Source organism: Coenobita brevimanus, chromosome 27, assembly GCF_032717465.1.
Source record: "Coenobita brevimanus isolate Jiangsu-jjx chromosome 27, ASM3271746v2, whole genome shotgun sequence".
Taxonomy (NCBI): Eukaryota; Metazoa; Arthropoda; class Malacostraca; order Decapoda; family Coenobitidae; genus Coenobita; species Coenobita brevimanus.
Window position 1 is genome coordinate 22,389,882 of NC_136980.1, and position 24,529 is coordinate 22,414,410.

The 24,529-nt window shown below is 42.5% G+C and overlaps 1 protein-coding gene across 1 annotated transcript in view; it reads left to right on the forward strand.

The window, feature by feature from the left end:
• The window catches only part of LOC145394497 ((3R)-3-hydroxyacyl-CoA dehydrogenase-like), a 59,118-nt gene that overhangs the window by 28,270 nt on the left and 6,319 nt on the right, over nucleotides 1–24,529 (forward strand). The gene's annotated exons all lie outside the window — the stretch shown is intronic.

Consider the following 24,529-nt stretch of genomic DNA (forward strand, 5'->3'; position numbering starts at 1 on the left):
GAGGCTGATGGCACCAAGTCAGTTGTGAGGAACCAACAAGTCTTTCCTGTACATGACCCATACTTCCTCTGGAAACCTTTTGCGTTTTATATTAATAAAATCAGTGATAACACTGTCAAAAACACAGTTTCTATAACCCGCCCCATCCTGTTGACGTATGGGTATGTTGCAACATTTTGTATTTGCCAGTCCCGGCGACGTACTGGTACGTCGTGCAATTGCAAGCTCCCTAATTTGCACAATTTTCACTTTTCGCCTGTGATTTTTTGTACATATACACGGGACACCTTCCTCTATTCCTCTTCAAGATGCCAAGCAGGGACAATGCCTTACACCGCATAATCTCCCCCCTCCCCCCCTCATGCCATTGTCTCAGCAATTCACCTGTTATCAATGACCTAGCCAGTAAAGACATTCAGGGCCAGAGTGATTCCCCAATCGATGACAATGTGGAGGACAAAGTTTACATAGCATTAGAGGAAGAAACAGTCAGAAATAGTGATCAGGTAATGTGGCAAAAGAAGGTCAGGTATGGTGATGAGTTAGTGAGTGAAACAATGCTTATAATGCCTATATTACTGTTTGAAAACCAATATACTCTCGTACCACATATAAATTCGTACCAAGTAAGTAAATAAATACCGTTTATGAGTGGTGTGAAAGTTACCCTCCCATAGAACTCGTTTTATTTGGTGCCAGCCTGTTAGAAAATCCAGTCAGGTAAGGAGGTACTGGTACCTGGATCAAGTATTTTAAACCTCAGGTGAGCGATTTCTCTATGAATTTTCGGTGTTTCTCAACAAAAGCAGAGGTTTTAGCCAAAATTTTTTTTTTCAAAAATACCTCGGGATTGGGTGGTGGCAGAGGTGCGAAATAGCTCGGGACATGACGGGATAAACAAGAAACTACTACTACAAGAATAACAATGTCAATTTTATTCTATGTATTCTGCTGTAAATTTTTACAAGTCTTTCAGTCGGTATGATATCTCATTTATCTCTGCTCTACAATCTGTTTATTTGATCACTGATGTCCTATGCCTCCCTGGCATGGGCACCCATCCTACTTAACACCCACTACAGCACCTTCCAGACCATACAGAACAATGTCCCACACATCGTTTCTGGCTACACTAAAACTACTCCCACAGCTCACTTACTGTGAAACTAAAATTCTTCATGTTAGAAAATGTTTTGATATGAGATGCACACAGTTCTACACAGCAGTCAACGCTATCACACAGTACCCTTGTCATTATATAACAGGGCCACACAACACTGTCTATCTATCTATCTACTGCTAGACGTCATAATCCTGTAAGGGGTGGCCATTTGACTTTGAGTTATTTGTTTTACAGGGAGGGACACTAACCCTCCACCAACCCACTTGTTGACACGTAGGGAGCACGTATGGTCCACACAACACAGCCAGGCGTAAAAAATAATCGCGCACAGATGTTACCAGACTCTCTTCAACAACATCCCTCCTTCATACATTACAACACTAGCAATGAAGACACACCAAAATAATTAATTCCCGAGAAGGACGATACAACACCTCGGTCAGAACAGTGTGTTATAAGCCCCTTCACTAAGAATTCACCAAAAACAGAGGTATGCTAAATTAGACCTGTTCGAGTACAAGTAGTTAGATTTAGATTAGGACATCAATTACCAGCTTTGATTCAGTTTGGGTGGAAATAAAGACTACACAAGACCCGCTTCTGGAATGGACCTACACAGTATAACGTACACAATGCAACACTGTACATCACACAGCACACTAGAATGCAGACACAGCATCAACTGGGTTGAGAATCTGTGTGACGAACCCAGAAAGGCAGTTGCTTACCTGTGGTTGATGAGTCTGCTTGGCCAGGAAGACGGGTTATGCAGCAACAACAAAAACAACAAAGCAGAAATCTTATGTGCTAAGTCCTCCTGCAGAAGATTATATCATGAGATTTAGTATAATAAAAGCAAAATGGAGTATGGGGTAAACTAACAAATTCTGTGTCCTGGTGAGGCTTACTCCTGAATTAATGAGAAGACTGCGGCCTGGAGGTAGGTTAACAGTCACTTGGGATGACGTTCTATATTCAGTGGTGACAGGGTTAGTAAGAATGAGCACTCACAGAGTGCAACACCAGCACCATACAAATGGTCTAAGGGAGGCATATTTGACTCGGTACAGTGACGTAAACTCTTGATTTATTGACCTTACAATCGAACTTCTTCATTATTGCCTGACTCTGCCCTTTCACTAACATTGATCCGAACTGAATCGAAATTGTTTCAGTTGTTCTCATCTGTGACAAAGACTTTTTACATTTTTCTCTAAATCATATCTTTTCATCCTTGGTTTACCTCTTAGCTCTTCCACTGACTTTGGTCCAAACTGTAATCTAATCTGTCTGAGTCACTGGGTGAAACATTTTACCTTGCCCTTTGGCCTTGACTGTTAACTGAATGTTCTTCATACTGGACAATTTTTCCTTGGCTTACCTTCAGCCCTTCCACCAAATCTGATCTAAATCAGATAAAATCTGTTTATGTTGACCTTGCCATCTGACCTTGACCTTTGGTCTTTGTGGTTAGATGATTGTTCTCAAAATCCACTTCCATCATTCTTGCCTTTCCTGTAACCGATATAGAAAGTTTGGTGTAAACTCGACAAGAGCTGCGATAGTAGATCTTTTATCTATCCATCTGTCTATAGCCTGAGGCCCTAATCCAAGGCCGTCTTGATATACAGGCCCGGAGGTGAGACTGATGACGTCACAGGCAGTGGCCACACATTCCCTCTGCCTCTCTCATGCGTACACATTTAATATTTGCTTACTTATGTATGGCCATTATTAGTTACTGATGATTATATAATACTAATATTAGTTATTAGTATTTATTATTATTATGATAAACTTAAAAATTACACAGTTCCCGACTTTAAGGCCTAAACCATTGTAATGAATAGATGTGTTCAGATGCAAATTTTATAAGATATCAGGATACCTGTCTGTGTAAAGATTATTTATCACTGTACAATCTGAAAATAACTATTTTACTTGCACGGTAAAATAATACACACAAATCCGGGTTGGCAACAAAGTCCGTGGCCCATCTTTAGTCCACTTGAATTTTGAATAAAACCCATTTGAATAAACCCAATATTATGTCCACAACTGTTTTTAATGCATCTATTAACATAAAATCTACATTAACTCCTGGGGAATTTGAAAAACAAGATATAAATAACCTACACACAGGTAAAAAACTGAATTGCTGAAGAAAGCAGAAACAGTATACCAAAGGAAGAAGAAAATATAGACATTTACGTATATACACAATCAACCAATGTCGTACAGGTTAAGCTTCTGACTACCATTGCACTGCATCGCATATATAATGTGCCTTTTTTTCTTAGACTAGGTATAGGTTAATATTGCTATATAAATATATAAGCATATTGCTATATAACTTAATTCCAATCACCGGTAATGTTTTTTTTTTTCTCCTCTCCTTGTGAGGTAAGGTCAGATTAGTTTATTATCCATCTAATAGCTTCTGCCATAAAACAGTGCAACAACTTTACCTAACTGTAATGGGGACTAAATTAATTTTATACAAAATAATGGTTATTAGTTAAAAACTTGCCCTACAGCAATTGTACCGAACTGATATTTGTCATTTAAATGATAGGTTTCTTGTATATTTTCATTTCTATTTATGCTCTACCCGTCGCAAATTTCTTTTTAAGGCACTCTCTTCGACCCCGGCCTGGCTAAAATTCATATTTAACTAACAGTTCTTGTCATCATTTAGGCATAAGATTTAGGCAAAGGCATTACATTTGGGTTAGGACAGACCCATACACATTTCTTCTTGGCCTAGGCTAGGCCATTGCACATTTTTCTTGGCTTGGGCATCGCCTATGCACATTTTTCTTGGCATGGGCTAGGCCTATACGTTTCTTCCTGCCTAGACAAGGCCCATAAATGTTTGTGCTTGGCCTGGGCTGGCCTTATAAATGTTTCTTCTTATCCTAGGCAAGGCTTATACTTGTCGGTTGATATTCTTGTTACCTAGATATTTCACTGAATACATAGAATTAAAAGAATAAATCAAGCTACTATTGAGTAGCCTAGGTTATTTTGCATGGAATGAAGTGAGGGGCCATAACCAAAGATACCTCTTATTTCTCATTTAGAATGCCTTCAGTATTAACAGTGATGCTTTTCATGCATTCTAGTATGGCTATACATATTAAATAATTCGTGTATGGCTTACCTTGAACGAAATCCAGATGGGAGAGAGGAAAAATTTGAAATAAGTGGGTGAATTGTAGGCGTACCTCACTGTTTATAACGTGCGGGAGGGCTGGCGGAATAATACAATGGCCACCGATTCCAGTGCTTCCACAGGAAAAATTTTCTTTACACCAGATAGTTCTGTGAATTACCTAGATTACCTTAAATAATAAATTCATTCAGTAATTCAATATACAAATATATATATATATATATATATATATATATATATATATATATATATATATATATATATATATATATATATATATATATATATATATATATATATATATATATATATATATATATATATATATATATATATATATATATATATATATATATATATATATATATATATATATATATATATATATATATATATATATATATATATATATATATAATGTATATATATAAATATATATATATATATAATATATATATATATATATATATATATATAATATATATATATATATATATATATATATACAATATATATATATATATAATATATATATATATATATATATATATATATATATATATATATATAATAATGATTTTAAGAGCATATAAAATTGCAGTCAGTTCTGCTGTACACAATGAGGTAAAGCCAGGAAGGCTACCACCCCTTCTAAAGGAAGGGAAGACAACACCAAATCCTACTCAAATATCAGTCTTACACCCGTCAATATACCCGACGATAGAACCCTCATGAGTGACAGTATGTTCAAAAGAGAGAGAGACCCGAGAGGGGAAAAAAAAAAAAAAAAGTCCTTTTTTTCAACAACGAAACCTACACAATGTCACATGAGGGAGTAGCCAAGAACCCACCCTTGGGATCCGATGCGGACAAACTGCCAGTCTTGGAACAGAGAGGGCTAATGTAACAGACCAGACCCTGTAACCAAAGGGCTTTGGGAAACAAGGATGGGTGTCATAAACAGAAGATCACGAATCCTGGGAGACAATGGCACAAGAAATTGAGTCTGGAATGCACTGAAGACGACACAAACACCTCATTATCAGCAAATGGCATTGCAAATCCAAGGGGAATGCACCAGCATCCACCAACAAACTTGAAATCGGAGATAATGTGAACGCCTCTGTTGCCAGACGTATACCAGCATGATGCACAGAATAACAATAGGAGACGGGCATCTGTTGCAGAGGAGTAGACTTCACATCCATTTTCAAGTTTAGGAAGAATAAGAGACCTATGCAAGAAGAGAAGGGTCTGATGGTCAGCACCCCAAGAGGTATGAGCCAAAACCCTCAAAAGACTCAAAGCTTTTAGACATGCCGCCTAAACCCCTCCATGGCCGTGGGTCTGGAATTTTACGTGCACCCCAGGCCAATGCCGGGGCCATTTTCCGAAGTTTCGAAATTTGATTTTATTCCCTTGCCATATTGAAGATAAGGTTCAGACGCACCTAACTGTTCAAATCCCAGCTTCCTAGACCCATTCTGTGGCTTATAATGGAGCACGGAAGTCGCGGAAATATCAGCAATCGATATTTGCCAAGTTGCAACATCGCATGAGTTATCATTTTTTTTACCCCCCAGAACAATGTGAATGGTGCTGAAATGTTGTGCATATATTAGATATGATGATATCGAATGATTTCAGTATATAATTTGTTAGGACTGGTTCAAAAAAATATTATCATGAATATTTTTTCACCTTTTATTTTATATATACATATATATATATATATATATATATATATATATATATATATATATATATACATACAGTATATATATGTTATTGTTGTGCCCATGCTTGGAAAAAGGAGTGAAAGGATTGAATTTTCGGTCCTCAATGAGAAAATTGTCCGTGCCCCGAGGCTAGGCTCTCCCACGGGGGATGAAAGTGTATGGTAAAACCCATTAGGAATAGGGGAGATCAGTCGCAACTTGCCGCTCCCACATCACGTGCATGGCTAAAAATAGAATCGTAATGCAGTTTCAAAACTACGAGGAAATCTAATTATTACGAACAGAGACAAAGCAGAAATAAATACATTCACAGATGGAGAGAAAGCATAATTTTTCAGAAATAACACGTTCACCTTTCCCTATCAATTTACCTTGTTATTTTCACAATGTATGTTGTTGTCTGTCTGTCGTGAGTATAGGAAAGTATGATATTTTCTGCATGGGTAAGGAAAAGGGGTACAGCTGGAAGTTTCCAAACACTTTACACGGTCAGAATTGCGAGACAACCTGCCATTCACATCTCGTGAGTGCTGATTAGTAGGCAGGGAAGGAAGTTCTTTCCAGCCATGAAAACATCACGTGAACACAGAAAACTTTCCTGTTATGCTTGTAGGAGGCAAAGAATATATAAAATGATTCAAAACCGTGCAACAAACCTGAGCAAATAAGTAAAGATACCAAACAAAAATTAATTTTACTTTTATTTTCCTGACTTTCTTGTTTATGTCTGTGTTTATTTTTAATCATAAACAGGGTGGTTGTGTGTGTTTTGCAAGGGAGGAGAAAGATGACATTTTTTTCTATGGGTCGAGATAATGGGTGTAACTATGTGTATTTAGGCATGGCCACGAGCGAAAAAATCGTACAACCACCCATCATGGCAGCAGGTGCTGAACTGACAGTGACAGATGAGGTGCGAGAGCTTAAAGTGAGGGTCAGTCTTATGTCCCAGATGTTCGTTCACTTCCCGAAAGTTATCACAGTTTTCTACGAGTCGCACTGCATTGAAGATCCAAACCAGCACAAGAAACCTGAGCAAATACGTAAAGATACCAAAACAAAAATGTATTTTTCACTTATGATCATTTTTTTTTTTTTTTGCCTGTATTAATTCATAATCATAAATAGGTGGTTGTGTGTGTTTTGCAAGAGAGGACAAAGATGATATTTTCTGCCTGGGTTGAGATAATTGGTGCTTGTTTAGGCATGGCCAGGAGCAAAATAATCGAAAATCCACTCATTACAGCAGCAGGCTCTGAACTGTGTAAGATGTGTATGGGAGTGTAGTGTTGGTCAGTCTGATTGATTGATTGACTGAAAATCATTGAAATCTGGCAGCGCAACTGGCAGGGTCATATGCCGCCGGATGACAAAGTAAAAGACACGGCAAAATAAAAAGTGCCTATTCAAAATAACGTTAAAATCTGTTAGCAGGAATAAAGCACTAAAAATAATAAAAGAATAGTTTATAAAATAACAATTACTTATAAAAGTGGAAGGAGGCCCGCCTCCTGAAAAAAACTAAAAACATCAGTAAAATCATTAGAGGCCTCACCAAGCATCGAGGACAAACAGTAGGCACCATCTGCCCCGCCATGCCTATGAAGGAACCTATGACGCAGGTTCCCCAGACTCGGACACTCGACCAGCAAGTGACGGACAGTAAGGGGAACAAGGCAGTCATCACAGTACGGTTGAGTCTCATCACACATGAGGAACCCATGTGTAAGCCGAGAATGCCCAATGCGAAGCCTAGCAAGAGCCACCTCCAATCGCCGAGACATAGAGGGAAGAACCCTTGGCACAGCCACTATCTGAAAGATTTCTTTTAGTTTATTGTAAGAAACACCATCCTAGTGTCTCTGCCAACACGTACGAATTGCGTACCGCAAGTAAGGTGTTACATCAGAAACAGGAATTGGGTAGTCGGTTGGGGGCTGTTGAGAAGATGCAGCTTTAGCTAAAGTATCTGCCCTCTCATTGTCCACCACACCAACATGTGCAGGAACCCAACAGAAGTCTACATGGCGGCCACGACAGCCAAGAAGAAAAAGCCATTCTAAAATTGATAAAACCAATGGATGGGATGCATTAAAAGATTCCAATGCAGACAAAGCACTATGCGAGTCACTAAAAATCACAAAAACGGATTGGGGGAGAGTAAAAATGATTTTAAGAGCATATAAAATTGCAGTCAGTTCTGCCGTATACACTGAAGTAATGCCAGGAAGGCTACCGCCCCTACTAAACGAAGGGAAGACAACACCAAATCCTACTCCAGTATCAGTCTTAGACCTGTCAGTGTAGACGGGGACAGAACCCCCATGAATGGAGGCATGTTCTAAAAAGAGAGAGAGGGACACCTGAGAGAGAAGTGAGCCCTTTTTTTCAACAACGGACCTACAGAATGTCACACGAGGGAGTAGCCAAGAACCCACCCTTGGGATCCGATGGACAAATTGCCAGTCTCGGGACAGAGAGGGCTAGCATAACAGACCGAACCCTGTAACCAAATGGCTTTGGGAAATTAGGACGGGTCTCAAAAACAGAAGATTGGGAATCCTGGGAGACAATGGCACAAGAAATTGAGTCTGGAATGCGGTGAAGACGATACCAACACCTCATCATTAGCAACTAGCGTCGCAAGTCCAAGGGGAGTACACCAGCATCTACCAACAAACTTGGAATTGAGGATGATCTGAATGCCCCAGTTGCCAGATGTACATCAGCATGATGCACAGAATTTAACAACCGGAGGCAGGCATCTGTTGCACAGGAGTAGACCTCACATCCATATTCAAGTTTAGGAAGAATAAGAGACCTATGCAAGAGGAGGAGGGTCTGATGGTCAGCACCCCAAGAACTATGAGCTAAAGCCCTCAAAAGACTCAAAGCTTTAAGACAAGCCACCTTAACAGAACGAATATGAGGAACCCAGGTTAATCTTCTATCAAACAGAAGACCCAGAAACCGTGTGTCTTCCACACAGGATATTCTCCTACCATAGAGATACAAGTCAGGGTCTGGGTGAAACCCTCGAAGATGACAAAAATGTATAGGCACTGTCTTTGCTGAAGAAAAATGAAAACCACATGTTTCTGCCCAGTCAGAAATTCTATTGAGAGCCAGCTGCAACTTTATCTCTATCAGAGACATTCTAGACGCGGTGAAGGAAATTGAGAGGTCATCGACATATAGTGATCCTCGTACACCATCAGGAAGTACACTGATGACGCTGTTAATGGCTACAGCAAACAGAATAACACTAAGGATACTCCCCTGCGGTACTTCATCTTCTAGTGGACGGGCATTAGAAAGCACTCCTCCCACTCGCACCCTTAAAATTCGGTTAGATAAAAATTGTTGAATAAAAATAGGCAAGCATCCACGAAGACCAAACTCATGAAGAGAGAGTAAAATACCATGATGCCAGGCAGTGTCATATGCCTTCTCCAGGTCAAAGAAGACCGTGACCTGGTGTTGGTTAGTGGAGAAAGCCTCACAGACAGAAGATTCCAAGGACAGTAATGCATCAGAGGTAGATCGCATTGTTCGAAAACCAAACTGGGCAGAGGATAAGAAGTCACCTTTCTCCAAAAACCAAACAAGCCTAACATTGACCATCTTTTCCAGAACTTTACATATACATGACGCTAGAGAAATAGGCCGATAATTCGTTGCCTGTAGGTGGTCCTTATCTGGTTTGGGGATGGGGATAACCACAGCAACACCCGAATTAGCCGGAAACTCCCCGGAACACCAGATCTTATTAACCCCTTAACCGCGGTGCATCACTTTCGTGACGCTTGGGAGCAAGGGATCATACCGCGGGGCAACACTTTTGTGATTCTGTGTTATTTTGAATTCGCCTAGGCTTTGAAGTGGTGGCTTGTATCATCTATCAGTACTGCCAATGTCCAACACTAGTCAGCACTCCTAATCTCATCTGTACTCCCATCCATTGTTGACAATTTAGCCATTTCTCCCCGTTCTTGACTCCCCTCCCTATCCCCCCCCTCCATTACCCTATCCTCTCGCCTGCCCAGCCGTGCTACGCTAAGTAAATCATCCCTGGAATTTTTCACTGATTTCATCCATTGAACTATGCCCTATGTCCTATTCTTATACCAAATAATATATACAAGAAAGAAATAAGGTAAGTGAGAGTGCCATACACCTGGAATTGGCTAATTATCACCTGACAACACCTCACGTGCACTCATTCGCTAATTTTCGCTGTTTTATTCCCCCTTCAAATATGCCGTATAATCTATTTTTGTAATAAATATACATGTAAGGAGGGAAGGGAGAAGCCTAAGTGATATTTACATTCACCTGGAACTACCTAATTTATAATGTATTATCTAGATTTCCTGCCAATCATTTCAGTGCTATACATAGCTGTTTCAAGAGCTAACATTGGTAGGATTGAATATCCCCTAAGTAGGCCTCTACCCCGGCCCTCCCTTATCAGTTTACTCTCATCTTCCGAAGTGGAGGTACATCTGTTTCTTCTTGCTGACTTCAGGGACTTTTTCACCCCCATGCAAAGGGCCCTGTGACCTTTACCCCCTACTAAACCTCGTGTGGAAAGAGGTAAAGGGCTGACAATTGATAAAAGAGTGACTACGATCTTTCTATTGAGTAAAACAGTGCAAGTGGAACTGTAAATAATGTGTAAATAATGTGTAAACAGCAAGTGAAAGTAATGAATGTAAATATACATGAACAATGGAAAATAGTTTTATAAGTTACTTCAAGTGACAGTGCATAACACAGTGTAAATAAAATAGAAATGTAAATAACGTAAATAAAATAGAGAACGTAAATAGAAATGTAAATGAGTAGTATTATAAGAATACGAGTATATACCCTAGGAGTAATGAAAGTGAAAGTTTCACTCTAGCATGTCTGGATACTATGAGTTATGAGAGTGAAGATGAAAGTGACATTCACTCTCAATGCTAGTATACAGGACGAGAAAGTGAATGCTACGTATTTTACTGAAAGAAATTGAATCCCTACAGTGACAATAAACTAATACTACTGAAGGAAACTTATGGATAAAGACTTTAGATATATATAAGTGTTATATAGTAATAGAAATATAAAGTGTGAGGGGTTTTATGAATAATAAATGACAAAGTACCAAGAGCGAACTAGTGCCAGTGCGACGGTCAGACGCGCTCGTACTTTTCATTGCTTTCATAGTGTTTTTTTTTTGGGAGTATGGATCCCAAACTACTTGAAAATCATAGAGTAGTGTTTATAGTGTTAATATCTGGCTGTGATAATCATATTACGGGTTGTCGGGAAGTGTAAACTGGAGACTTCGTTACTCTACTTCAGAGGTCTCCACAAGTCCTACGGTAACCGACGAAGGCTCAACAAACATTCCAGGAGAAAGCTGAAGGTATGTGCCATAAGCATATGTAATTTTAATATTCTAGGACTAATAACTGATTTTTGGCAAATATTTTTTGAGAGTCTGTCGGAGCCCGAATAACCCCGCGGGACATGCAAAACATCGGTAAACATGCCCGCGGTGTAGGGGTTAAGCACCTTGCACCACATGGCCAATGCATCAAACTACAGCTACTCACACAACATTATACCCAACATCTGGAAGCATGGCACTATCATCACTATCCCCAAACCCAACAATGACCCCACATTACAGTCCTTACACCTCCCCATCACACTCCACTGCATCCCTCCAAAATCACTGAACGACTGGTATCACAACTAGCTACACTTCATATCTCCCTAGCTTCATCACAACATGGTTTCAGGCCTTAAGTCCCGTCCACACAAGCCGGCAGTGCCCGACGGGCAAACATTGATGCCAAATCACATTTCAATTCACACATTTAGAAGGTGGCTGGCAGGCACGAGCGTTGATGACGTCATAAGCAGGGAAACCATTGGCAAACCATCTATAACACCCTTGCCCATTGTTGAGGCAATGCTTGCCGTGTGGACAACAAAACAAGTGTGCCTGGTAGTGACCAATGGCCGCCAGAAACTGCTTGATCTGGTAACAGTGCTAAAGAAGCGAGGAATATACACTAAGCGGGCAGTGCCCATCGGGCATTGCCCGCTCGTGTGGACAGGGCCTTACAGACCTAACACAGAGTGTTTTGATGGCATCAGTTCAGCTAGGCCACCACACAGAACACTCCTAATCACACTAGACATTAACAAAGCTTTTGATGCCATCCCATGCCACAACCTCACAAACAAAATATTCAACACAAACATGCACAATATCACAATAAGATGGCTGGCAAACTATTTAGTAGGCAGATGTGCACATGTAACATTTACCGGTGAGTTATCGAACGTCAGAAACTTTACAAATGACGTCCCCCAAGGATCTGTTTTTTTCCCTACTCTCTTTAACCCGCCCCATCCCAATGTTTTCTGGGCAGTGGTACGCCCCAGTCCCGACGTTTTCTGGGCAGTGGTACGCCCCAGTCCCGACATTTTTGGACCTTTTTTTTTTAGGCTCAAACATTCGCTTTTGGTGAGAAACATCGAAAATTCATACAGAAATCGCTCACCTGAGGTTTAAAATACTCGATCCAGGTACGAGTACCTCCTTACCTGACTGGGTTTTCTAACAGGCTGGCACCAAAGAAAACGAGTTCTATGGGAGGGTAACTATTTTATCCAGTCATAAACAGTATTTATTTATTTACTTGGTACGAATTTATATGTAGTACAAGAGTATATTGGTTTTCAAACAGTAATATAGGCATTTTAAGCATTGTTTCACTCACTAACTCATCACCATTCATGACCTTTTTTTCCCACGTTACCTGATCATCATTTCTGACAGTTTCTTCCTGTAATGATATGTAAACTTTGTCCTCCACATTGTCATCGATTGGGGAATCACTCTGGCCCTCAATGTCTTTATTGGCCAGGTCACTGGTAACAGGTGAATTGCCGAGACAATGGCGTGCGGGGGGGGGGAGAGGTTATGCAGTGTAAGGCATTGTCCCTGCTTGGCATCTTGTAGAGGAATAGAGGAAGGTCCCGTGTATACGTGCCAAAAATCACTCGCGAAATCACTCGCGAATATTGAAAATTGTGCAAATTAGGGACCTTGCAATGTTGCCGCGTTAATTTATGTCTCTGGGATATGAGTGCAGATCATGTGAGGACGTGAATTCACATCCCCGGGACGGGGCGGGTTAACCTGTACATGCACGACATACCTACATCCCACACACCACAGATACATATAGCTTCCTATGCAGACAATATAATACTACCATGTACACACCAAAACAGAAACACACCCACACACATTCTCCAACCTTACCTCAACAAACTGCATGAATCGTTCACCACAAACAGGCTCAAAATAGCCCCAGCCAAATCTATTGTGGCCCTTCTCACAAAATGGACAGCAGAACAGTCACATTCCACACCTCACCATAAACAGCTCTCCCCTATCACACACACACACACACTCACACACACACACACACACACACACAAACACACACACACACACAATTCTTTGTACAACATACATCAATGTCATTTAAAAAACACATCACAAACATTAACCCACCCAGGTGCCAGTGCCATTTTAAAACGGCGTCATGCAACTGCGCGCTCAGTGCCAGGGGCATTTTAAAACGTCATTTTTTTTTCAAAAAATCATGGAGAGCACAATTTTCAAACTTGGCGAGCAAAAATTGGTGAGGATGTATGTCAACTCTTTCACCACCTTGCCTCAGGTGCTCAGGCCTATACACTCACGCGCTGAGTCATCGTCGTTACTCAGCCTCACTCTGCTTGTACCACTCATACTGTTCCATCATGTCTCGCCGCAGTCTCTCAGACGATGAGGTTCAGGAGCTCCTGAAGGTGCCCTACACTGGCGAAAGCAACATTGATGACGATGTGCAAGATAAGGATTATATTCAACCAGATGAGGAAAATATTAGTGAGGAGGAAATACCAACACCAAGGAAATCCAGGTATGGGGGGTATGTTAGTACCCGAGGGATGAGGCCATCAGTACGTCATTGCGTAGCCCTACGTGATGAGGAGGAGGATTCAGAGGAGGAAGATGAGGCTTCTAGTATTCCTGAGTGGCTGGAGAAGCCGAGGATTTTCCCACATGTGGTTGGAAGTGTTAGGAGGAAGAGAGGGAGATTTGGGAATATTCCACTGGCTGGGGACGCTGGTGAGTCATCTCGCCTGCGCTATCTCTCATACCCATGTGACCCAACCCACCCTAGCACCTCAGGACAAAGTGTTCCCCCATTCCCCGCACCCAGCACATCCACAGAAAGTGTTCCCCAATTCTCCCCACCCAGCACAGCTCATGAAAGTGTTTCTCATTTTGCTACATTTCCCAGCACATCGAGGGAAAGTGTTCCCCTATCCCCCACACTTCCCAGCACCTCCAGTGAGACTTTTCCCTCCTTCCCCACACTTCCCCACAGCCCTTGGATGAGGGAGGTGATGATGGTGATGAGGAAGAACTGATGTAGGAGTGGGAGGATGGGAGTGACTTTGTTCCAGACACTCGTTCAACGAGCATGTTGCTGGGTGTACTGTATCTGAACTAACTCCAACTTCAAGTAGGCTGGATTTCTTTAGAAACTTCATTACTGTGGATTTTGTATTGAGAATTGTAGCCCTTATAAACGCCTTTGCTGCCTTTGAGAGTGCAGGGGCAACACAGACGCCACATAGCTGGTTGTTTGAGGTGGACGTGAGCCTAAACGAGATGTATGTGTTCCTAGGCCTTGTACTTTTGATGTGGATTTTGAAAAAGAACCAACTCCCCTCCTACTGGACCGTAGATCCACTAATGGAAACACCAATCTTTGGGAAAGTAATGGGGTGGAATTGGTTCCAATACATCCTGAGCCGTCTGCATTTCTTTGACCAACATGACCCTGCAAATGCAAACAACATGGACAGGATGAGGAGGATTTATGTAGTTTTCGATCACCTACGTGAGAAATTTCGTACCTCCTTTTCTCCCTACAGAGACCTCGTCATAGACGAGAGTCTTGTACTATGGAGGTGATATAGTCTTCAGGCAATATATTCTCAGCAAAAGGCACAGGTTTGGTTTCAAAACCTTCGTGATGTGCAACTGTAAGACTGGGTATGTGCAGGACATAGTCCTGTACACAGGTGTTCAGATGGACATCGTTGAAGATCGAACCTTGGGACTGTCTGGGGCTGTGGTGAAGGTGATGATTGATGAGTACCTTCATCGTGGGCACGTCCAGTACCTAGACAACTGGTACACAAGCCCCCTTCTGGCCATGTACCTTCACCTTCAGGAGACAGGTCTGTGTGGCACTGTGAAAAAGAGCCGCAAGCACATGGTGAAGGTGGAGAGGAAGCTGCAAAGGAACTAAGTTGTATTTTACAAGGCCAGTAACATCCTTGCAACAGCCTGGTATTACGACAAAGAAGCCTTCCTTCTCTCGTCTGTACACAGGCCACTCGTACATTGCACCAACAGCATCGACTACAGGACAGAAGGGTGGCACCACGTCTGGAAACCAGAACTTGTCCCGGTCTACAATGTGAATATGCCACAGGTATATCAGTCGGACACAATGATTTCCAGCGTGGATTGTGCCAGGCCTATGATGAAGTAGTACAAGATACTATTCTTCCACCTCCTCAACATCACAGTCCTAAATGCTCACCTGCTCCATGCTTAGGTAACCGGCAAAAAGGAGACCTTTCAGCGTTATATTTGTGAGCTGGTGCGGGAAATACTGGGGGAATACTCAGTGGAAAGGACTGCCGTTCGCCACCACCACACCGCTGCAACACCTATCCTCCTCACTGGTTGCCACTTCCCCCAGGATCATCCCTCCCACTGAGACTTGTCAGAATCCGCAGCGAAGTTGTCTTGTTTGCGCAAATAGCACTACAAGGCCACCTACTGAGCGGAAGGACTCTAGGTATATGTGTGCACAATGCAACCTTGGTCTGTGCATCTATCCTTGCTTTGAGGAGTAACTCACTCTTGAAAACTATTGAGTAAGACAGTGTCAGACTCTTGTAAATATTTTCTCATAAGTGTAGGGACTGTATGTAGTGAAGTAATGTTGGTATTGTAAGTGTTAGATGATGTATTCACAGTGAGACACTCAGAAATACTCTTACAGTGTCTGTGTATACTGAAGGCATGTTGTAAATAATTTACCCTAAGTGTAAGTGCATTACATAGTGACGTAAAGTTGTATATAAGTTACCGTAAATATAAGATGAAGGATGCACAGTGAAAGAGATACGTGAAAGGTAACAGGTGTTGCAGTACTAAGTGATTTATATGGGAAAAAAGATGTTTTCTTTAAGAAATTGAGTGAAAAAAACAATTTTTGTGGTATGAAGTGAACTGAAAAGTTTAAAAAACATTCCTAGGCCTTCCCAGAGTAACGTTGGCCAGAATACCTGATTTTACCTTCATAGAAAATGAGGTTTTCTCTCACATTCGCTGAAGTTCTTCTGGGAAACCACACCTGAGGGGCGGACTGGGGTCTTCCAGAAAACGCACTTGTAGCCTCTGGTGAGTCTTTTAATGGTCATATGCGTTTTTTTCACATCAAAATCTATCATTTTAGCCTTAAAAAAAAAAAAAAAAATCGAAAATTAGCAGGCACTGCCGAGCCATTCTATGTCTGGGGTGTCCGGCACGTGGCGGGTTAAAGATAACTTAACGCTCAAGACTCATTGCCATAAGGTCACTTGCCCAAAAAACATTTGGACACAACAGTATACAAACAATATATACGTTCAGTGATGAATTATGCAAGCCCTGCTTGGGTTTCTAACCTCACTAAAACACACTACAACACTCCATAGACCATACAGAACAAGGTCAAAAAAATAATCACAGGTTGCACAGCTACTACACCAACAGGCCACCCACACCAAAAAACCAAAGTCCTCAAAGTCAAAGATCACTTAGACATAAGAGATACACAAATTAACGCCAGAGCCTCCACAAACCCTCATCATCCACTACACTACATGGCAGCACATCCACACACACCAAGGAACATCAAAACAACACCCAGCACACAATAAAATAATCAAATACTGTAATCTCTCCCTCCCTTGCCCACTGCAAACCAGCTTCCAGAGGCATATCCATACTCAAATCACTCTCTGCTCGATTCAGTCACTTAAAGACAACATATTGCTGCATGCATAGCCTCCTGATATCCACCCTTCTTTATCTTATCTCCCTCTTGAGGACAGTGTCCACCTGGCCAGGCTGAGATATAGGCATCATCCAGACCTCTTGAGCTATCAGAAGAGGCTGAGTGACTCCATTCCTGACGCCTGTCCAGGGTGCAGCACAACACCCCATACCATTAAGCACACTATGGAAAACTGCATTGCATAAAATCACCTGCGCCAACAGTACAACATACACTCCTTGAAACCTTTGTGGGAAAGCTCGGTCTCAGCCGTGGCCTTCCTTAGGGACTTGGGGGCTGTTTGACCAGACTGCCTAGGGAACAAGAACTACTACTACTACGAAGGTAATTACTATGGGCCATAAAACTTCGAAGGTTCCACTGTGAAACAGACGTACTAAAGTTTGCAACACTAATTAAAAGTAAAACAAAAGTAAAAATCCTAAGATAGACTAAATGAAACAAAAGATAAAATATAATTCACAGGAAATAAAATTTACAATAGACCAGAACCATACATCACCAAGTCGGTGTGATAGCAGGAATAGGAGCGGACGGTGGAAGAGGCGGATGAGTGGGACTGTCATTATATCCCAGTGGCATTAGGAGGGATAAAGGAGAGGAAGCAGAACAAGAAGAGAGGGGGGGAGGAACGGAAGGAGGGAGGGGAGTAGGAGGGAGATCGGAAGGAGCCGAAATGACTTAAGCTGTATGAAGCACGATTTCGGGACTGATGGGGTCCTCTAAAGGAATCACCAGATAATCCATGATGTCAATGAGGGTTTCACCATCTGCAGCTGTTTGGAGTGTCGTCTGCAGTGTCGACAGGGGAGTCGGAACAGGTTGTAGAGTGGCTTCCGGATTTGGGCTAGGGATGAGACCAGACTGTGGAGTCGATAAAGGGATCTTCGTTGGAGTAGGTGTCGCAGAGAGTGAGGGACAGGTGGTACATATCTTACAAGCCGCGGGAGAATGTGAGGGTTTTGTGGAACCCTTGGCATCGGAATCAATGGAGGGCAACTCATGTTTGCTAGAGGAAGGCAGACAGCGGGTGCCATGCTGTGGCAGAAGGAGTGGTCATTGACAGAGATAAGAGGAAGAGAGATGGGAAGCAGCAGAATGGGAATGGTGAGAAAGGAAGAAAGAGGAGTAGAAAATAAAGGCGACAGGGAGAATGAAGGAGTGGAGAAGTCTAGAAGAGAGAAAGAGGTGGAAAGAGAAACAGGAGGGGCCTGAAAACAAGGAGTAGAACAGGAAGGGGGAGAAGGGGAGGAGGAAGAGGGGAGAACAGAAACAGAGGGAGAGGAGACAACTCTGACAGATGGAGGGATAGGTAAGGTGGAGGCATGATTAGAGATAGGAAAAGAGGCCGAGACAGGAGAGAAGGCAGAGACTGGCGACATCAAGGGAGCAGGCAAGTCAGATAGGGAGGTGAATACAGAAAAGAAGTTATAGGTTGTGATACTTGCAGTGAGGTGGGACTGACAGACAGCAGAGGTAGTGGAGACAGGATGGTTCACTCGAGCAAAAGTAGTACGGGTAGAGAATCCTAAGTCATGGGCACGTTGATGGGCTGCATGGAGGAAGAAACCTTCTTTCCAGCGAATCCTGGAGACTTCAGTTTCCAAGTTGTAGACCAGACATTTCCGAGATGAGGCGGCATGAGAGCCTTAGCAGTTCGGGCAGACTTGCATCTCAGTCACGCAGACTGTGTGGCTGCATATTTAGCTGGGTGACCTTATTGCCAACAGGAATAACAATGTTGAGGATGAGGCGTGTATTCCTTGACCTGAAGTAATGTACCACCAACGATTACAGAGGCAAAGAAGGTCGTGACCCTTGAAGATGATTTTCGCTATATCGGCTGAATATTTGCAACACCCTTGAGGGGGACGCATGTAGCACTGAACAGATAATACAGGAAGGTGTTGGGCAGAGAAGATCGCTTGGGTTTCAGCAGAACATTCAGAGAAACTGTGGTCACCTACAGATATACAAGATGGGATCAGCACAGGTCCGGTGGTAGAGTTTAGGTGGACATCTGGAACTGCTGTGGTAGGGTGACCAGAGAGGTCTGTAAGTGATAAATAATACCTTCTTAGCCTGAGCAGCAGTTTGAATAGCCAGGAGTCGGTCACCATTAGGGCGTGCAGTGAATGTGACATCGGGACCTATTTGTAGGACAGAGAGATGGAAGGTGAGGTCGTTAGTCGTCAGTTGGACGTTGAAATATTTCGGCCATGTTTTGCGCCCCCAAATCGAAGATTTTGAGGAGGGGATTCGGAAAAAAAGGAAGAGGAAGGAGGGGGGGGGGAGAAGAATAAATAGTAGGATAGAAAGAGGAGGAAAGGAGCAGAAAAACAGGGGAGGGGGGCTCTGCCTGACTGGGAGAAGGTTTACAAGGAGCATCTCCCATTGCTCCTTGAATTGGGGGAATAGATTCATTATTGGTCACGGTGAGCCGAACTGTACAAAGCAGGAAACAAGCTAGTCCACTCCTGAGAGCCCGAGTCAGGAATAAGGGCGAAAGAGACAAAGGGCTACCATACCCATGGTTCCCTGAGGCCGTTCGCGACTGACATAAAAGAGGTAGCCTCGCATCCTATAGGCATGGCTCTCACATATTCAGAAGGTGAGAAGAAAAGAAGATAAAAGAAGGAAGAGAAGACAGAAGACAAGCAAAGTTGGTAGGGCCAAAGCAGCACAGAGCGACACCACGCCCGCCATCAGGCCCCAGTCCCAGACCCCAGAGCCCCCCCTGCGACTGGAACGGGCTTGGTATTGGGGGGGTTGTGAGGGAAATGTTAGGAAAAGTTTGAGTAAAAAGGATGTGAGTTTAATGGGTGTGGGTGTAGGTAAGAGTGAGTTTGGAAGTGATTTTAAATCGGTGTAGGTGTGAAGCTTTGATGGTTGTGATTCTGGATGTGGGTGTGAGTGTGGGTGTGAGTGTGGGTGAAGACAGGTGTGGGTGAAGGTGGGTATACTGTAGATGTAGGTGTCAGTGTGGATGGGGACGTAAGTGTGGGTGTGAGGTGTGAGTAAGTGTGAGTGGTTTGCATATGTGTTATTAAGGATAAAAATGTGAGAAGTGTGATTGTGGATGTGTAAGTGACAGGTATGAATGTAAAGGGAAAAAAGAATTGAATTGAATGGCTAAAGAGAGACGATTTATGAGGAAAATACTTGTGGTCACCTGACAGGTTTACATCCTCTGTACATAAACAGTTAATTCTCTATCCTTGGCTGGGAAAAAGAAGTTGGGATGATGATGATGATGATGGTGGTACTTCCTTCCTTTTCCTAAATGGTTTTGTGTCGAATTAAGGTGTAGGTGAGGAATGCGTAGGTGTGGGTGTCGACTGGAGTGTGAGGTGTTTTGTAAGTCTGTTTGCATGGGGAGCAAGTATGTTGGTAAATGTGGGACAGAACTTGGATGTGTGTGTGTGTGTGTGTGTGTGTGTGTGTGTGTGTGTGTGTGAGAGAGAGAGAGAGAGAGAGAGAGGGAGAGAGAGAGAGATTAATTATTGTATACCCTGTCATGGACGCTTCCTATGTGGTATTTATTCCAGCTCAGGACGGTCGATTTCATTTAGCCGTGATATAAGCCTCATTTTCGTGCCCCCATTTTGACGAGAGAAATTTCTACAGTCACGTCATGGGAAGCCTCGTGTTGTGACTGGTTATGACCGCTCAGAGGGCAGGACAAAAATACAGCCATAATGTGAACATGGTCTCTGTTAACCCAGTCATGGTATAGGACATCTCTTATTTTCTTGCCAGCTTCAGAGATTCAGTGGATATATATATATATATATATATATATATATATATATAGAGAGAGAGAGAGAGAGAGAGAGAGAGAGAGAGAGAGAGAGAGAGAGAGAGAGATAGATTTACTGTATTTATAATTTTATTATTTTTTGTTATTTTTTATTTTATTTATTTTTTTTATTATTTTTCTGCTCTTTCATTATTTATAATCAATAATTCCTTATCTAAAGATCCTAAAACTAATCACCTAACAGACAAATCGCTAACCTATACTAAATCCTAAGGAGACAAATAACTATACCTACAGTAATGTAAAAATACCCCGACCAAGAGAACACCATCGACTGCAGATATGTAATGCCTTTCTGCATTACATATCTGCACTCATCACCTGGTGACTGTCAATTGAGGCACAACCTAATATAGGGACATCAAGATATGAAAGGGAACCAGACGAGTCAGGAATATTTCCATATAATATGTCACTTGTCGGCCCTAATTAGAACAACTTAAACAACATGGTATAATGTATTTACATAACGTGTACAAAATGTGAAGTACCTCGCCCAACAGACCACCATCGACTGCAAATGCCCAATACCTTTCTATATTGCACACTTGCACTCATCAGCTGATGACTGTCAGTCTAGGAACGAGATTAATGTATGGAACATCAATATTTTAGAAATAGATCAGTGGGAGGAGGAACTATTTCAAATATGTCACCTGTCAACCCTAATTAATAGTACAATATATGCATATTCACAGTTGATAAAAACCATAACCATACAGTAAAAAAAAGTCACATCGCTTTGATCAGTCCGGTCTCTCTCAAGAAAGCCATCAGTTAATCAGTCACAACAATGTCCCCATCACCCAGGACGGTGGAAGGGGTGAAGGGCACGTCTGCTGCGCTGCAGTAATTTATACTTGTAAGTGAAGCACGTTCACGAATAAATCACTGACAGTGCAAGATGATATGACTGATAGATAACACCCCATCACAGATGTCACAGTGTGGTGGGAATCGTCTTTCCATATATGGTTTCATGTGTGTTAATATGGTGGCATTAAGCCGTAAACGAGCCAACACTTTTTATTTAGTCTGGTCCACTGCCCTTGCCACAGAAGATTTATTGATTTCTTTCCGAGAGAGAGACCCGACCGCAGATCACGGGGAACGTCCCAAGTCTCCTCGAGCTCTACAGCCGACTTTGCAAGTAAGTCAGCCTGCTCATTGCCATATATATGACACTGACCAGGCACCCAGATCAACGTGAATGACTTGTTGCATGAATGCAACTTGTTAACGATACGGCCCTGGATCTCGTGCAAGTCCGTATTGCAAGATGCAATTGCCTGAAGGGCTGATATCGAATCTGAAAATATGACAAATGAGTCATGCCGAGAATTTAGAGCATAGTCTATGGCTTTGCCAATAGCAAAAAGTTTGGAGGTAAACACAGATGTACAGTATGAGTTGGCAATCGATACCTGAGGGCATATTCTGTCAACCACACACTAGTACCCACACATTCACTTGACATGGAGCCGTCGGTGTAAAATTGGTGGGACCACAAGTGATGAATGATGATATTATGAAACAAGTGGTGGACCTCAACCTCCAGCGCCTTGGTCTTAGGTGCTGGGAGACATATTACATCTACAGCAACCCGGGTGGCTCCAAGGCACTATATTTTTAAACACCAACTTGTCACAGTCACTGAGGTCCACACCAAGCTTCTGAGTTAGTAAGTGGAGGTGAACAGCAAGTGGCCGACGCACCCCCCCCCCTCACCCCGCATAAGATGGTGGTATTGATGCAGGGGGGTACAGGCCACGTTGCCGATATTACTTTTCCTATATGTTCTAAGTCCATAGGACAAGGCCAGGTGGTCACGGTGAATACAGAGGGGAGGCATAGTCGCCTCTACTTCCATACGAGCTACACAGGTACACCGGACGACTCTAAGACACGTTCACAACCATTAATTCTGCAACATATCCAATCCTTTCAGCGTGGCATCAGATGTCGAGCCATACTCCTGTGCGCCATAGTCTAGCTTCAATTGAATAAGGGACTTATACACCCTTAATAAAGATTTTCTGTCAGCACCCCATGTAGTACCCACCAGGTACTTCAGGACATTTAACGATTTATCACAACGAGCAAGCAAATTAGTAACATGAATTTCAAAGTTCAAACGACGATCAAAATGTACTCCCAAAAACTTTACAGAATTTTGGTAAGGTACTGCCTGATTATCCAAAGTTAAGCACAAATTAGGTACATTACAATTAGTGAAAACTACAACGGCACACTTAGGGACGGAAAACTTGAATCCCAGCTGCAAGGCCCATTGGTGGACAGAGTCAAGGGCTGCTTGAATCCGCCCCGCTAAAAATTGTGCATTATGGGAAGAGTGCCGTATTGCACAATCGTCAGAGCAGAGTGGGTATTTATGATTCCTGAGGGTGGGAGCTGATGACAGAATATCAATCTATCTATCTATCTATTGCCAGATGCCTCAATCCCGTTTGGGGTGGCCACAAACAAATCGCCTCCACGTCGTCCTGTCCCCCATCATTTCACTGCCCTGCTCCCAACTTACACCCCCCTCTCTCATATACCTCTCCACCCCATCCCTCCATCTCATCCTCGGCCTCCCCCTCCCTCTTCCCCTCTCCACCTCACTCATATACACTCTCATCATCAGTCTTTCACCCTCCATCCTCTCCACATGGCCAAACCACCTAAGTGTGTTCCTCATAACACTTCCTATCACATCCACATCCACACCACAATGCTCCTTTATATCCTCATTCCTCAACCTGTCTCTCCATGTGACTCCAAAGGCTTCTCTTAAATAACTCATTTTCACTGCTTTCACTCTTGACTTGTGTCCCTCCAACAATGTCCAAGCCTCACTTCCATACGTTAGAGTTCGTATCACAATACTGTTATGTAGTAACTTTTTCACTTCCATGCTCACTTCCCTGTTTCTTATCACTGCTTTCAAAGAACCAGCAACCTTTCTTCCCTGCTGTACCCTTTCAAGCACTTCACCCTCCAAACCTCCATCCTTACTCATCACACTACCCAAGTACTTAAACGTACTCACATTTTCCAATTCCTCACCATCCAACCTCGCTGTACATTCACTGACTTCACCTCTCTCAAAGACCATCATTTTACTCTTCCCTACATTCACCTTTAGATTCCGTTTCTTACACACTCTCCCAAACTCATCCACCAAGCCTTGCAGCTCCCCTTCGTCTTCACTCAACAACACAGTATCATCTGCAAACAACAGTACAGAGAGTTTCGAAATAGTATCCTCTCTCACCAGGGCCACTTCAACATCCACTACCCTACCTTGTACCTATTTTATTACCCCATCCATGAACAGATTGAACAACTATGATGACATGACACATCCCTGTTTCAACCCAACCGCCAAAGAGAAAAATTCACTTAGTTCACCATCCACACGCACTGGAGCCTTAGCACCATCAT